Source organism: Lissotriton helveticus, chromosome 2_1, assembly GCF_964261635.1.
Source record: "Lissotriton helveticus chromosome 2_1, aLisHel1.1, whole genome shotgun sequence".
Taxonomy (NCBI): Eukaryota; Metazoa; Chordata; class Amphibia; order Caudata; family Salamandridae; genus Lissotriton; species Lissotriton helveticus.
In genome coordinates, this window is record NC_136059.1 from 1,072,210,343 (window position 1) to 1,072,228,591 (window position 18,249).

Sequence of the window (18,249 nt, forward strand, 5' to 3'; positions counted from 1 at the left end):
GTGGCAGAGTACCCGGGGAGTACACATGACTCCTTTATATTCCGGCACAGCGGCCTCCACACACGACTGGCCAGGGGAGACTTTGGTGAAGGACACCTACTTGGTAAGTACACTTGCCCCACAATGTCACACTGTGATGTAGTATCTTCGCTGCACAGGCACTCACCCTCTGCTCCTCTCATGCAGGTGACAGTGGCTACGCCCTCCGTGAATACCTCCTCACCCCATACCTCAACCCTGCAACACCACAGCAACGGCGTTACAATGTAGCACACATACGCACAAGGAATTGCATTGAGCGGACATTTGGGCTACTGAAAAGCAGATTACACATACTGCACAAGACTGGTGGGGCCATGTACTACAGTCCTGATGTGTGCTGCCGCATTGTGGCTGTGTGTGCAATACTACACAACATTGCTACCAAGCGCCGGATACCTGTAGAGATCTCTGGCAGTAAGTCGGAAGGGGACGACCGGCCACCTGCACATGTGCGTCATGCACGCGGGGAGAACCCAGCTGAAGGACACAGACGCCGCAACCACATCACAATGAACAGTTTCTAATGTACCCACCCCCCTCACCCAACAAATCACAATTGCATGCCAATGGAAATAATGACAGGAGGCAGATGTATGATGCAGGAATAAATATTATTGTTAAATGCACAATAATAATGTTATGTCTCCATTCATCAAATGCTAGCAGTATTGCGCCATACTGCTCCTAACAAAACACTGGACATGCGTGTATCAGCAGCATGTCCCAGCCAATGTACATGAAACTCAATTGCGCCTCTCTGGCTCTCCCTCTGGGATGGCACGTGTCCCTGCAGTGGGCCTGGTGCTGCGGGGTAACACGCCAACCAGTGAGGCAGACAGGCTGCTGACACTAGAGGTGCCCTCACTGGTGTCGTCCCCCCCCCCCATTGCCTGGCCCAGTAGGATGGAGTGCCAGCACGGCAGTGGTGACCTGCTCCAACACTCGTCCAACATCCTCAACGCATTGGATCAACTGCTGCTGCTGCGCCCGTCATGATAGCTGGGAATTGGCATTCCCGATTATATAGTTAGAGCGGGTGTAGGCTGACAGCCGCGTAAGAAGCTGCCGGTGGCGGCGGCGGGCGGAGTTGCGCTGCGATATGAGCACAGCAGTGTTGGCCTCCATGGCTGTCGTCATGCGCTCAATCCTCTCGCCCACATTGGCCACATTGCGGCCAATGTTGTTTAGCTGCAGTTGAATAGCCCCTTGCCGTCGTGCCTGCAGTTGGTGTATGCGTAGCATCCGGCGCTCAATGTTCAGGCCTGGCACGCGCACAGCCATCCCCCTCCTGCCGCTGCGTGCTGTGTTCTGCTGGCGAGCCCTGCCATGCCTGCTCTGCTGGCTGTCCACAGTGGGTGTGCGCACTGTCACCACAGTAGCTGCACCAGATGTAGATGGTCCAGCTGGTGGTGGAGTTGTGGTTGTCAAAGGTGCAGCGCCGGATGGTGCTGGCGCAGTTGGTCTTGCCCTGGCTGCGGGGATAGGTGCTGCGCCGGATGGTGCTGGCGCAGTTGGTCTTGCCCTGGCTGCGGGGATAGGTGCTGCGCCGGATGGTGCTGGCGCAGTTGGTCTTGCCCTGGCTGCGGGGATAGGTGCTGCGCCTGATGGTGCTGGCGCAGTTGGTGTTGCCCTGGCTGCGGGGATAGGTGCTGCACCTGGTGGTGCTGGCGCAGTTGATGTTGCCCTGGCTGCGGGGAGAGGTGCTGCGCCTGATGGTGCAGGAAGTGTCGGTGTTGGCACCTCCTCGGCATCCTCCTTTGCCTCGTCAATCAGCAGCCTGTCGCTGTCGCTGCTGTTGTCAGCGCCACCTGTGAGGGGAATTGGACGTACATTAATTGCATGTATCTGTCACACGTGCAGTTGCTACATGCATGCCGGATGACATTCCCTGCCTGGCTTTGGCATTGCGTATTTTGGGACGTGTGAGGCTGCATTGGGATTCTTGTACATTGTGGGCATACTACATGTCCCACAATGCTTTTGGGCATGACCTAATGTGCATGGTTTGCATGACTTGGGATGATTATGGGAGGCTATAGGGCCATGGCCATTGTTAGGGGACAGGGTCGCAGTCGCATGCCGCTTACCTTGGCTGTCTTGGCTGGGTCGGGATGAGTCCAGATTGAGGACCCCTATGCACGCCTCTGGCTCCAGAGTGTCCTCCACGCGGTCCTCCATGGGGGTGTTGGGAGGGACTGTAGGATCTCCGCCCCCAGTAGCCTGGGTCTCGCCCAGCCTCTCTGCCACCCTCTCCTTGGCACGACCTCGGAGGTCGTACCACCTCTTTTTAAGCTCATCCTGTGTGTCACGCCCACTGCGTTCACATTAGCAGCTATCCCAAGCCAGATTCGACGTCTCTCCATCTCCAGCACCCTCCTGGACTTCCCAAATAGTTTGGAGTGGTTTTCAACCACTCCCTCAATCAGCTGCTTAAACTCCTGCTCAGAGAACTTGAGCTGCCTCTTGCGCCCGGTGTCACTGGGCCCTGGTGCTGGGTCCTCTGGCATTGCTGCAGTCACTAATGGGTTGGATTTGCAAGTTTGGAGGTGTCCTGGAAGGAGCTCTGTTCAGCTGCAGCCAAGAGATCAGCCTCACAGTTCTGAATGGGGGTGGGAACTGCCTGCTTCCTGGTTGTGATGTCATCACTGTGCTCGAAATGCGACTTCCCGTTTTTGTGATCTCGTTAATTGCGAGATCGAATTTGTCGATCTCGCTATTTGCGCTATCGCTAAATCGACACGGATTTTGAGGGTAATTGCGATTTTCATGCGATTTAAGTTAATCGCTAACGCTTTTTGCGGCCGAGTGCGAATCGCTTTATTTTCTCGCTAACTATGATGAATGCCGATCTGCGCTTTTCAAATAGCGATTCGCTGTAAATCGCTATTTGAGAATCGCAGATTGTCTTTTTCATGAATCAGGCTGTTAGAGCCCTCCTAGCGGGCTCTACCTGCCATTAAAGACCCTCTCCCTTGTTTAATGCTGGAGCAGGCCTTTAATGGCCGATAGAGCACACTAGGTTGGGCTCTAAGGCTATATCAAAACATGGAAGAGGAAAACAGGAAGTTTAAAGGCGCTCCCTGTTTTACTAGAATCGCCACCGGATGCAGATGAAAGAAAGTGATCATGCAGGTGAGGCTCAGGTAGAGTCTTAGATGGTGAGGGGCCACTCCCGCTGCGAAGAATGGCAGTATTATTTCTATTTTTCTTTTGAGGAGTAGTTTGCCTGTCGACAACCTGAAAAGGAAACCAATATAAATACTATATGGACGAAGCTCATTAAGGTGCTACTTGACATCTGAAACGAATGGTAAGCTTTATCTTGCAATCCCTGGACTGGATTTTGCCTAAATATGGAATCAACTCAAAAACCCGACTGTGAGCCCCAAGGTGTCTAGGAGGAGCGTGCTCTATAAATTGAAGCAATGTTTGAACGTGGTTAAACAGGAATTGTTTAAGTGCAAATCTGAACTCGACTTGAACAATTGTTTTATTTTTTTTTGGTTTTTTTTGTGGTTTGCACAATAGAAAGCCTGGGTCGGTTAGCTAAGAGCAATACATGAATGATATACGTCATCTTGGACTGTTCAACTCGCCATTAACTGTTCCAGATGTTCATACATTTGCTAGGGTGGCAGGTAGTCAATATACTCTATTTAATGTTTGGCGGACTTTGATTTTAACAACTTTCCTTTAGTGTTAGTTGTTTTTCTTTTTCCCAGCGTGTAATGGATATAACCCCACGGATTTGGATGTAAACCCAAATAGCACTTGCTTCCAAAATGATGTAATGTTGTAATAAGATAAAGGAATCTAATGGAACTTTATGCAAACACCAACTTGAGTTTTCTTCAATTAAGTGAAACGTGCTGTTAGTCAGTTCAGTTAATTCTCAAATGGAAGGGCGTTTGTTATACATTTCTCACAACGCAGCCTATAAATCATAAACCGCAGGAATTCATTTATTTTTGTTTTAAAGCGTTCAGTGGCACGTTTTAAAACATGAGTCAAGGCTTTGCACCTACATAGATCATAAACAAAGAGAGCGTTTGCATCAATCTGAGAATGGGGCACATTTACGCCAGGTTCTGCTGGTCATCTGGTTGTAAAAGGGACGAAAAAATATTCAATGTAATACTAAATTCTATCAATACATTTTGTTAATATTGTAGATCATGAAAAGTGAGGCCCTTCGGGTAAAGCAGTAGGACCCTTCAAGAGAAACATTACCCATCCACATGAGGAAACACAGGGGCATATTAGCAACAACTTGATATAATTGTCGCAAACCGCGCATAGCGCGATTTTTTTTATCGCCTCCTATTGCTGGATTTTATCTAAGTGATAACGCAGTATTACCAACGTTTATCTCCACGATGATAAAAAATCCACCGATAGCGGCAAATCCCATCTATAATGTGAGATTTCCAGCGATAAAAATACTATCGCTAAGGAAAATCTCGCTAATAGGCAGGTGAGGACTCAGCCGTAGAATCCACCTCCCATTGAATGTCCGGCAGGCCAAGGCAAGTCCCCTCCCCAAATTTAGAAATTACTGCCAAGCCGGTGGTCATTTCAAAATCATTGTCAGGAACCACTGTCACAACCGTTCCTGTCAATGCTCTTTTTGGTTTGACACACAGCTCGTAAACATGATGGGCCGCCCATATTTTATTTTTATTTTTTTAAATAAAATGCCAAAGTGAGATTTTCTTTTTTAAATAAAAAAATTCCCCCTCGCCATGAGATTCATCTCCTGTAGCAAGGGGGGCATTTATTCAGCTTTTATTGCCCCTTACTGCCCTGGTGTACTTGGTGGAGACAGGCAGTGAAAACTGACCTCTATGTCCACCCATCTAAATTAGGAAGGCGGATATAGAGGTCAGCCTTCTGATGGCCCTTACTCCGTCAGACCAGATTTTCTTTTTTAAATAAAAAAATGCCCCCTCGCCATGAGATTCATCTCCTGTAGCAAGGGGGGCATTTATTCAGCTTTCATTGCCCCTTACTGCCCGGGTGTACTTGGTGGAGACAGGCAGTGAAAACTGACCTCTATGTCCACCCATCTAAATTAGGAAGGCGGATATAGAGGTCAGCTTTCTGATGGCCCTTACTCCGTCAGACCATCAGAGGGGTGTAACCATGGCGGTGACGGAGTAGTTATAAATCAGGTGGGCCGACCATTCTCTTGGCAGAAAAGGATACTCTGTTGTCAATGTGACACAGTATCCTCACCACCAAGATATAAATCTGACCCTTCGTTACTTTTCTTTTTTATGGCGTAAAAGGGGTATAGCTCAATTAATGAGAATGGTTGCTGAAATTAAGAGATGATGGAGTCTATCAACTAAGGCAATTGTTTGAACTTAACAAATTAATTACATTAAAAAATGTTAAAGGGAAATTCAGTGAATGGTATCACCATATTCCTCAAAGCTCACCTGACCTCATCAAATAAAGCAACATTTTAGAACGTCTATTTTTGGTGATCATTAAAGATGCAGAACTGGGCAAAGAGAACAGTTTTTTCTCTAAATTGGTTGTCGTCTTTCAAAGCCTGTTCGGTAACCCTAATAACCATTTCTTCAAACATATTGGGCTTTGCACTCTCAATTATTGGAAGCAATATACTTCAGCATTCCGTAATGGGCAAAAGATTTTGAGGGCAAAACATTGAGGAGTTTTTGATTAGGGCTCACTCAAATATCAAAAATGATTTAATACCTGCATTTGTTCACCTTTAGCAACAACAGATTGCTTTCCACTCTACTTTCCCCTAAATATAATTATTTTTTTAGGGAATGTCCTAGATGCAATATGTAGGTCGGGGCGAAATTACAAAGATTACGCAGTTATGCCGCATTGCATAAATGTGGGGGGAAATTCTAACACAAGCAGCATTTCAGGTACAGTTTTTTACCCAAGCAGTTCAGGTAACTGTTGAGCACAAAACTACAAATCCAAATGTAAGCCGCAGTGCTTCGAATGTGATCAATTGGAAATCAACTTGAAATTTATTTTTTGATTGCGAGATGAGTCTTGTGTAATTACACATACTTTTACAATAATTTTATGTAACTACGCCACACACAATTACACGTGTTACCCCCACCCCTACATAATATGGTCAGTGTTAATCTGGCCCACATGTTGGTACACTGTGAGGCCCTGCCAAGACTTTTTGGGAGAGATTGTGCAGAGACTTTCATTTTTTTACCTCCTTCATATATCTAGCAGATACGTCCTCCTTATGAAGTTGTGCTATATTCCTTTCTCTTTTCAGATTATAGAGATTAATGTGTATTCATGCAAAGGTCATAGGCCACAGCTACAACTCCACAGCTTAACTAGTTATTTGAGTAATTTCGTTTCTCTGTTTCCTTAATTTTTTTTCTTTATCCTTATTTTTTAATTTCTTAGCTTCCAGCTTCCTATATTTGATTACTTTATATCCATTTATTAACATTGTATAGCTTTCTTGAATTTGGTTTTGTCGACCTTTATACGTGATAACATTTGTTTTGTAGTTTGCTCCCATGAAACACAAAAAGAGAGTCGGATAAGAAAAAAACTATATTAAAGAAAGGAAGTCAATCAGTCTCTTGGGGCATGACATGCAATAATTCTATATGATATTGTCAAGGTAGTGGAAAAAGTAGATGAGGTATATACATTTAATTATGACTACCTATATACAAAGCTTAAGGATACTAGCAGGCATATCTCTCTATTAGTGGTAAAACTGTGTAAATCTGATTAAAAGTTCTATTTTACTCAGATTCAAATTATAGTTTCAGACTCATATCGTTTAAACAAAATGTGTTTAAGAAATTGAATTTCATGTACTTCGGCTTTGTATAGGCAGGGAATGCCCCACAAGACCCATGAAGTAAACTTTGCGCAGACTTGGAATATGGCAGCTGACCTCTGACAGAATTTGAGAACTAGTTACCTTGTTGTCTCAGAGTCTTTAATGGACAGTAATTCCCGACATTGATTTTCAATTCTACATTACCCATAGGCAATAAACTGAAGATTTTGATGCATTTGGACTCTATAAGGGGCTCATTAGGATTGCGGAAGGCCCGCCACCGCCAGTCCTGCGGTGGCAGTCCTTCTGTCCTCGGACCGCGATTTTCTCCCCTCCAAGTTAGGATGGCAGGGGGAATCTCACCGTGGCGGTCAAAAGACCGTCTACCACAAGACCGCCACAGGCAATCCTTAGGATTGCCTGGCGGAGTGCACTTCATCAGTAATTGGGCCGTGGTGCCTAGGAGACACCATCCACCAGGACTGGATGTAGACAGCCTTTCCATGGCGATGGTACCGACATGGAAAGGCTGGCGGGGATTGGTTTTGGGGGCCTGTTGCAGGCCCCCCTTGTGCCGGAGAGGGGAGGGTGCACTTGGGCGGTACCCATGGTACCCCCAACATTTCACAGCACAACGTGGCCGACACTGCATGGTGCCTGCCACACCATGCTGTGAAATTCCAGACATGCTGTTTTAGCATTGCGGCGGGAGCTGCTGTCAGCAGCACCCACTGCAATGTTAAATGAAAAGATATGACCACCATGGTGGCGGTCGCATCCTGATTGGGTGTGCGGGACCGCTGCATGCATGGCAGACGGTCCCGGTTTACACCAGCATGGCAGATGGACCTGAGGCTGATGGACCTGAGTCCGTCTGTCCCATGTTGTTTAAGGAAATATGGTTTCAGAGCCTATGAGTTTGTGTCTTGTGTTAAGCAATTGAATACAAAAAGCATTCATCTGAGGTGGAACTCCTCTTTAGAGACTTAAAATATATCAGATTGGAAGAAAAAACATTTCAGAGTGTATCCAGCTGATGAAAACTGAGAGGTTACTGCCATTTGCTAAGCTCCATAAACGTTTTTATAAACATATTTGTGCCACCATTTACATACTGAGATATTCATAGTTGCCTTTTAGGAGAGGCTCACATAGGTATTTATTGTGACATCAAGGAAATCGGGGCTGGTGAGGTAGGTGTTCAGTCTATAGAGGTGAAAAAGTACAAAATGAGTCCATAGGTGCAATATCTTATGATTAGCTCTACAATGAGAAGAGTCAGTACATCTCTTTGTATTGGTAATACTGCATAGCAAAACTCGTGTCACCATTTGGAGTTGGAAACATGTACCAGGGGAGTGTCCACAGGTGGAAAGTTTCTGGAGATACATTTTTTACCAACTAGAGAAGACTAGCGAGAAAGATATTGAGCTAAATTTGTGGGTAGGCCAATGATGCAGGGGCTTCCCATGGAAGTCTAACCTTGGAAGATTGATTTTCTTTAAATCTTTAGTTGTGACACTTTATCACTTAAAAATAGAGAAGAGAAGAATAAAAAGAATACATAAAACATTGTACTACTAGCAAAAAATAAGAAAGAAAAGTTTGAAGGACTATGATCATCAAAATGATCAAGACAATACAACTGAGGGACTAAGAGGAAAATTATATGAGGGGATGGGCAATCTGGAAAGTTTCAGAGCTTCTTAGAAAAATCCAAATGTACAATATTTGTAGGATTCCAACAGACTAATAACATTTTTCATGTTATTTTGTTTTGCATGATATGAAATGGGATATGAGTGATTTATGCTTGTTATGCACGTGTCTCTATGTTAATGTCTTCCTTTGAATGTCTTTTATCTTTTCTATTAAAAATGTAATGAAACACATTGAGATGCATACACTTTACTTGGCCATGGTAATGGATGAAATGTTCCCTATACAAATGCTAATAATATAACCCTATAACATTCCTTTAGTATAGTGGCATATACCAACCTACTTGGGAATAACAGAGAAATCGCTAACAATGCATTGCGACTAGACATGGGCATAAGGTGCTGTAACATCAGGGAACCCACTTCATGTAACAGTTTGGCAATGTCATGCTATCCAACTTCTTCCCAATGATGTAGGTGGAGGAAAAGAGTTAAATTCAGGACCAGTCTTCAGTCTATGAGTTTTGATTGAAAACTTTATTCAAAACGTTTGTTTTTATAACAGTATATCAATGGCAGGAAGATCATCTACATAAAAAGGGTGGGGGCATTGCCATCGTTTTTAAAGAGGCTCATGAATGTGTTTATAGCCCCCTTAACATACTAGAGTGTGAAAAGGTGGGCTTCACTATCAACCTCTCCCCTACCTTTTCCTTCTCAGGAATTTTAATTTGCATACCCCCATGGCCCATGCAAAAGGTTCATGGAAGCCCTGCCAAGTTAGTAGCCAGCCAGACAACAGAAAACACTAATTTTACCCCGTTAGGAGGCCTCAATCTGCACCTTAAAGAAACCAATAATCCTTTGGTCTTTAACTTTCTTCAGGACTTGGGTGGTATTCTACTTATCCAAAGGGTGGAATGGCCTACACATGTGAAAGGCCACTTTTAGACCCACTTTTTACCAATGAACCCAGTATTACAACTGAAAACCCTCACCCAAAGGCTGTGACTGACCTCCGCCTAGAGTACGAGCTAAAAATCCCACGGTCCAAGGCCGGAGATTGTCACAATTTAGGAAAGATATCTGGCTATCCACACTTGCCAATACTGGATCGACAGTAGGAAATGATCCCTGAGCTTCTAATGCAATGGTGAATGGGTGGATCAACAACTGGTTTGATGATGTAATCCTTATTTCTACTCTAAAAAAAGGATGCAATGAAAAAAAGTGGCTCCCTCGTTTAGTGAATCTTTAATCTCCCGGAATAAGGGATATAAAAAACTGGAAAGACAGGGGGGACTCAAATACGACCAAAATACAAAACTTCCATATTGGGCACGCTTCGGACCCATTCATTAAGAGATAGAAAGGGATCAAGCTGAATTTTATGAAGATCTATTGGGGCAAGGCAGCCAATGCTCCTAGGGAACTATTTCATATTGTAAAATCTCTTACTGCTTCCAAAAGCGGAAATTCACTTCCCAATCCCTCAGAAAGTCGCTGCAATTAATTAGCAGCTTATTTCTAAACCAAGATGGCAGACATCTACAGTGAATTACACAGGAGCAGGGAAGTTAACTACTCCAGTCCTGAAACTCGGCCATTAATGGAAAGAAGAGATCGTTTGCAGATTTTCCCCATTATCACGAAAGAAGCATTCCCAGATTTGTTAAGGAAAGTGAAATCGGGTTCTCCAAAGATCTACCCTGCTTCAGCTTTGCGTGTGTGCTATTGAATTATGGGACCATGAGTCTTCCACAGATTTAAGAACGCATATAAACTGGATCCCTTTCGTTAACCTAACACTAGCCCTAGATATATTTATTCAATGATAACAACCCACTATGTAAGAGGTGTTGGTTCTGGTAAGAGTGCTAAAATACCTTTTTAAAAGTGGAGCCCCTGCAATCTCCACTGCCCCACTAACTTCTGACTTCTACAACACACGGGGCAGCTACAGGAAGGAAACGCTGGACAGCCTGGACTGAATATGCTTCATAATGGCAAGAGACTCTTGGCCCACAGCCTTAGTGGAACCAAGTGACTAGAGGTGATCATTTCGTACTCAGGCACATACAAGTTGTAAACCAGATCACTGACATAATCATTCCTATTGGATAGATCTGATTATTTTAACCCAGATTGCCATTATGTGAGTTGCTATCTTAGTAATTCTGTGTATAGCTCTAGCAATAAACAACAATAATCTACATAGCAATATGTGTTTTAATGATACCTTTTGTGCATTGCAGAACTGGGAATATATCCTAAGAGTCAGAACTCTTTACAGTGCATTGTAACACAGACGAAGGCTACAGAGTAGAGTACAGAGTTACCACCGCGTTCCTGACAACAGCCTCTTTCCATTGTGGTGTCTGCTTGCCCTAGGATCACAGAGGAATTAAACTTCCTACAACCAGATGTCCTCACTGAAAGTCTGATTTTTATTAAATATGTGGGAAATGTAACATTTTGAAAGTTACTTTTGCCAAGCCTGCAACTAACTTGCAGGTGCTTGGTCTGACTCAGATGTAAAAGAGGCTTGAAGACTGCTCCCAATCAGAAACAATGGCCCAGGAATGGGGAGGGGTTTTATTACGCTGGGCGGCAGACTCGTTGCTGTGGGCCCAGGAAGTTAATTTACTTCAAAAGGGCCTTCCCTGTCACAACTAAATGCTATGTGAAACCTAGAGAGGCCCCAGATTTTTTCCATTTAATCAGACTGGCACTAAACGTGGTAAGAGCAGAGCTACCCCCAGACCTGGTTTTGAGTGACCACACAGGAGAAGACTGCTAATATCCCGGGCCACACTCTTAGATAGCTACAAAGGTTCTGCACAAGGGGAGAAAGGTTTTCCATCGCGGATTTTGCGACTGAGGGGCATTGTGAGATTGGTTGCAGTAGGACAAACAGGAACTACTGAAAAAGTTGGTAGGGTTGCCTCTTAGGTACTTTTACCTCATTGGTTAGGGAGTGCTCCAGGGTCATGCCCACCTACTAGCTAGTGTAAGGCATAATCATCACTCCAAATGCACTCAAATAGAACACTTTCTGGACATGCAGGAGAACAGAAGAGTATTGGACCTGAAGTGTGTGACATGAGAGGAGTCATGAAGGACTGGACCTGCTTCCTCTTGTACCCAGGATAAAGAGATGCACTCCAAGGGTGAGTCGGCTTACTGGGTGGCTCCAAAGACACAACAAGCTTCAAGCGTCCTTTTTCCTAAAGTGTCCAACTGACCAGTAAGGTCTGAACCTTGAACTGAACTTTGCTGGTGGCCTCTGCCTGATTCCATTGATGTCCGAGACTACTTACCAGTGTACTTCTGTGGTTGCTTGAGCAGGAGGAAAAGGTTTAGAAACTTTTGAAAAGGTTTGCTCCTGGGCTTCAGAGCCTAGATGACTGACCCGCCCAGCAGTTGCACGGCATCATATTGAATCACTGATCTTTCCCTGACAGGTTCCAGCAACTCTGAAAAAAGGCAAAATCCCTTTCTATTTTGGGACTTTGAAACTTTTTTAAGCAAAAGCCTAAAAAGCTCCAAGGCCTTAAGGTACCAACCTGCAGCAGATGTACGACCTTCAGGTCTACTGCAGTTGCTACAATTTCAGATTTTTACTTCAAAGAAATGACAAAATGCCTTTTTTGATTAGGGCTTTGAAACTTTTTGAAACTTTTTTACTTCCAGACTTTCAATGGGAACAATCCAGTTGGTGTATCTGACCTGGGGTCAATGGCAGTCAGCCTGAAATCGCTCTTAGGTCCTAGCCAATCACTACCTTTTGGATTTTGTGCTTTTGGTGCTGTTTTAACTAAAATCTTAAAACATATATATCATTGGTATCCCTTATTGGATTTTTATCATTTTGTGTCATTTTGTTCATATTTGCTCATTATATTTTTCCTCTATTTTTTTAAACAGTTTAGGATTTTTGTTACTTGGTGTTTTGACATTACTACCGTTTTTGTACTGCATAAATACTTTGCAGATTGCCGAATGATGCCGTAAGTTAAGCCTCAAATCACAACTAGGTGCTGGTCTATGACAACCATTGTCTTCCATATGGGCTCTGTGCTTTTTGGTGCTATGTTCACTTAAATCTACCAACATTCATATCTCGAGTTTATCTTATTAAAATGTTGTTTTTGTGTCATTTCTCTAAATCAGTTTTTAGTTTTCATTGCTAGGTTTTTTGACTTTATTAAAGTTTTGGTATTTCATAAATTCTTTACAGATTGCTCTAAGTTAACCCTGCTTGGCTATACCAAAGCGACTTGGGGTAGATCTCAGGATAATTTAGTGACTTTAAGGCTTCACTCTGGCAAAAGTTGTGCTTTAACTTACTGTGATAATAATAGTCAAATAAAAGTGTAAAATCTGTTGGGTTTCTTGTTTTCTTTCTAACTCAAATAGAGTCCCCTTCTCTTCCATTATCTCAAGACTGATGACACATGTGGTGATTGGGGGAGATTGGAACTTGTTGCCTAACTATAAACCGGGCAGCATTAGTCTATGATGATGATTGCTCTCTCCTTACCTGCCCGATTGATACTACCAATTTCCTGGCAATATTTTTTCAGAAACAATATAATAGTCAGAGAGTACAGAGAAGTTGACTGCTGAAGAATCCTTTCAGGCAGGTGTACATATACCAAGGTTGACAGAGGAGGGAAGGTGATATGCCATATAGGAAAGTACCAGAAGATCATGGTCTCCTTTGAAAATCTTATCAAATCAACAAAGCCAAGTTGTCATTCTGCTCCACATAATCTTCAAAGATGCTGCAACCACTGGATCACTCTGCCTGGAATTTAAAAAAAACTTCAATTTGCTGTAGCCATGAATCAAATTAGGAGCCCACAAAGTGTTTAAGCTACCATCTGTGCTTCCTTCATAATACAGATGTTAAGATCTTAGCTAAGGTTTTTGTGAACCATCAAGAAAAAGTCCTCAAGCTGGTCCATGATTGACAGGTCATATTTTTGGATGTGTGAGTGTTTGCCCACGAATTATATTAGCACATGTCCAAAGGGATCTTGGAGAAATTATAACTGCCTCATCGGATGCCGAGAAGTCTTCCAATCAAGTGGAGTGGGGTTTTACTTTTGTACTTTACCCAAAGCTGGCATGGGTAGTCATTTACTCTCTAAGGTCAAATGGCTTTACACCAGTCAAGCAGCACAAATGTATTTCAGAGGCCCTTTTATGTACCCATTTTTGGCCAAAGAGGTACCAACCAGGTTTCTCAAACACCCTGCTGTTATTCTTGATGGTCTTAGAAACCCAATAGGCTGCTATTCGACAGGAAGGCATCATAGAGGGTGTCTTGATCTTGGTTGACTACTCCAAAATTTATTCTGATTTCATACAGATGGGCAAACGGTTCACCTTTACAGTCCCAACAACATCTATACACTTGCTGATGACAATTAGCAAACATTTCACTGAAGCAGTGAGATGCTATACTGCTGTGCAGGGGTGCCACATATGCTGTAGTTGAGGGTCATGGTTTCCAATGCCCCCTGAGCAGTAATGTTTGGCATCCTTAGTGGTCAAAAATTCCAACACTATACTAGATGGGGAATCCTACATCTCTCCCTTGGGAGAGGAATTCAGGTGATCAAATAGAGGTTGCTATCTGCTTCTGTCATCTATTGGGGATGATACCTCTACATATTCCAAGACATGTGCTTCAGGTCCTAGACAAATCTATAAGGGGTTTTCTGTGGGCAGGAAGAAAACCAAGCCTTAAACTAAGCAAATGACACACAGACACATCATTCAGGGGTTTTCTACCTCACAACATGAATGTGTACCACCTCTCCATTACTTATTAGAGTTGGTATACCTGGACCCTTGGTACCTCTCCTGACCAGTCTGGACCAAAACTGAAAAACTATCCAGGTCAAACACCTCAGATCTGTCTCTGCTATTTAACCGGGAATGTACTCAAAACAGGAATATGTTAAACACACTCTCACAGAAGATGGCACGGGGTATGGCACATAAGGGAGTAAAAGCTTGTTGATTTCTGAATCTAGGCGTACCCATCTGGAACAATGCAGGCCTGAGCATCGTTAGGAAATCTCTTCCTTCAAGTAGTGATCCTCTAAATGTATAGCAATGCTTGACGACCTATTTGAGGGAAAGACTTTGGTACTATGTAATTGGAGTAGAAAATAGCTTGATCTCAGTTCTCGGAAGGCCAGTGTTGCTCATTGCTTAATATCTTGCCCTTAAAGATAAATGTACCAATATGGAGCAGTTACTGTTGGGCTCCAAAAGACTTCTCTAACTTGTAACCAATCAAAAATATTCTCATAATCGGTCGAAAATGACATACGACCCCTCTTGAAAGGCAACTATTGCTAGAATGTTCATTAGAAGACTGATCCACCCTGGGTTATACTATTTCTGCCCGTCTTTACAGTTAAAATCTGACTGTATGATCATTTCTTTTTTCTTTTCTTTCTACCTATTGTTTTTTTTTTAGTCTTTTTTGGATCCAATATTAGGGTGGGGGAGGGGAAGAAAGGAGGGAGGCAAAAAGGTTTTACAATTTTGCGTAGGCTCTGCAATGAATGTATTCTTTGTTTTGATGAAATAAAAATGCTTAAAACAAAAAAAACAAATAAAAGAAGACTGATCCAAACAGGAAGGGACTAAGGGCCAGATGTACTAAGGCCAAAATAGCGCCTTTCAGATTGCGAGTCTTTTGCAACTCGCAATTTGAGAGGCACGATTTAGGATATACAACTGCGTGTAACGTGTTAGTGATTCCCAATGGGGTCCCAAATAGAGAGGCTCATGAATATTAATGAGCCTCTCGCAATTTGCGACCCCATTGGGAATGGCAGGCCCTCCCAGGTATGGTGGCCTGCTGGGCTCAGTAGACCACCATGTCTGGGACTGCTTTTAATTAAGCAAGTTTTTTTTTCAAATGCAGCCTGTTTTCCTTAAGGGAAAACGGAATGCATTTTTTTTTAAAAAACGTTTTCGATTAATTTTTTAAGGGCAGGCAGTGGTCCCTAGGACCCATGCTTGCCCTCAAAAAATAATTTCCCCTGTGTTTGCAAAGGGGACGGGGGTCCCCTGGGTGCACCTTACCTTTTGCGACCCCATTACCAACCTCTTAAAGAGGGTGATAATTTTCGAGTGTTTTGCGCCCACAGTTTTGGACACAAAACATTTGTACATAGGGTTGCGCATGCTATTAGGAAGTGAACGCCCCTGCCTAATAGCGAGTCGCAAAACCCTATTCTGCGAGTCGCAAAAAATTGCAAATCACAAAATAGGGTTTGTACACACCCCATGTTGTTTTTGCATGTACAAACAGGTTCGCAAACCTGTTTGCGCATGCAAAAACGATCATACATCTGGCCCTAAGAGAAGCCAGAATTAAATTAACTTATTTTAAAGGTCCACGCAATTGATGTTGAACTCCAGCTAAACTGAAAAGATGTTTAATTCACTGTGACAGGATTCTTTCACTATGGCACCATTGCGTTGTACAATAAAGGAGAGATAAAGAGACATACAGAAAAATAGATGTAAGGCAGATTAAAATATGTAAACATCTGATCTTGCTCGATATAGCCTCTTTTATGAACTCCTAACTTACACTCTTTAAAAACGGATCCAAAAAGTTTTCAGTTATAAATATGTAAAAAAACAACACTTGAATATGTACTACCAGATGCAGTGAATTTGCCCTCTTCAAGACCAAGATGAATAAAATGAAAAAGTAATTTTCAAACTCTAGTAAAATAATTAAACAACACTCTCTAATCTGGTCAGGCATGTCCCTGTATCCCAATCACATTTGAACCTCATCTCTGCTTGAATAATGTGTTCTTTAATCTCTGGGGAGAACCTAATTTCCACTGCCTTTGACAGTAAAATGGCCTCATACTCAGATAATCCTCTCTCACTTTCTCTGGTGAAAAAGCTACCACAAGCCGTTCTCCCTCGTTAACCTGTCCTCACTAACTCTTCCCCTCAAAATGATGTTGTACCTAAGTATCTCTTAGCTGCACATCTATAAAGCTCTTCGAAAAAACCATAACACTTGACTGGTTCTATAGTGAAATCGACCAATCTCTGTATTTCACTTTCTTTCTAAGGTCAATAGGAATTGTTTAAAAAACATAACCATCTTGGCACATTTCAAAACGTGTTTTTAACTAGACATAGAACAGAATCTACTATGCTAATGAAAATTGATGGCATCCAGTGCACATTTGGCAAATGACACAAATGTCCTTTATTTTTCTTCCGTTTAATGCACCATTTGACGCAGTTGACCACCAACTTTTCCTAGTCGCTTTCAAAAATAGCAAGGGCTGAATCAAATCTACTCTGTAATGGGTTGAGTGCTACCTCTCTGATCACTTTCACCTCATAAAACTGAGCAACAGCATCCATAATCACTCTGATATGCTATGCTTTTAGTATTCCTCATAATCCTATGCTTACAACCATCCTTTTCAGCCTGTAAGTTGAGCAGCTTGCAGGTCTGCTAAAAGCAATCCTATGGTTAGTACAGGAATGACTCACAAATATATTTAAAACCGCTCTCCATCTAATTTGTCACAAAGATCAAACCATCCCTGCAACTCGTGCAGATTTGCATAGAACAAAAACACTTGAAAACACTTGAAACCCAATATTCTACCAAGAAAATTTATTTTTCCCACTCCTAACTCCAAATTCACAAACTACACTGGTCCGAAGACAAAAAGGTTGCTGACATTACTCGGAAACATACCAAATCACAATCCTTCTTTATAAAAGTCGACCCCTTAACATCTTCATCTAAGCAATGGCTAAGCATGTAAAACTCCCAACTTCAAAAGCTTAAGCTCTGAAACACAGACGCTGTTTTCAAGACCTGAAATTAGCTGTTTAAGATTCCTGTAATATCTCACTTAGTCTATGACTTGGCCTTCTTCACAAGTCGCCCACAAACAGACATTCACATTTCTGAGCTCTTCCTTGCAGCTTCTGTAAGCTTCTTTTTTAAAACCCTTTTTTATTGGTTTTACTATAAAATTATACACATGGATTTCATGACCAGGGTACTGCTGTTACTGAATCAATCTTGCATACTGAAATATAAAAAATTCCTGTTCAGTGACAACAATTGAATACCATCGATCTCTTTATAAAGTTTAACATATTTATTCAGCACATTTTCAATTATAATGCAGTGTATTGACCTAATCACTATGTAGCTCCATCGGGCCCCCTATATTTTATCAAATTTTTGTGTATCCTCTGCACTGATAAACGGCCATTCCATACAGCAGCATAGATGCTACATCATGAGGCCAGTGATGGAAATGAATGACTGTCTCAGTTACAATTCACTTCGCTTTACCACAATCAATGGCAGATTTAACAAGAGTTTGTGATGTTTGAAGAGCTCCAGATCTTACCAAGTTCCAAGTAAGGTGAACTTCAGATATAGCTCCCTTAATGTGCCAACTGTACCAGGCAGCCTGTTTATTACAGCCCTCCAGAAATACATTATGGGCACCAAACACTGTTGCTGCCAAGGACATGCCCATCTGAGCCCGCTCGTGGCCGGACGAGGGTAGGCAAGGCCAAGGCTCTTGGTCTTGTTTCTTAGTGCTGAAGGTGAGCAAGTAATGGATCCCTGTGGTTATTTAGGCTACGATAGAGGACAGCCAGTAAGCTCGGAGTTTAAACTCTTCTTGCCTCTCCTTT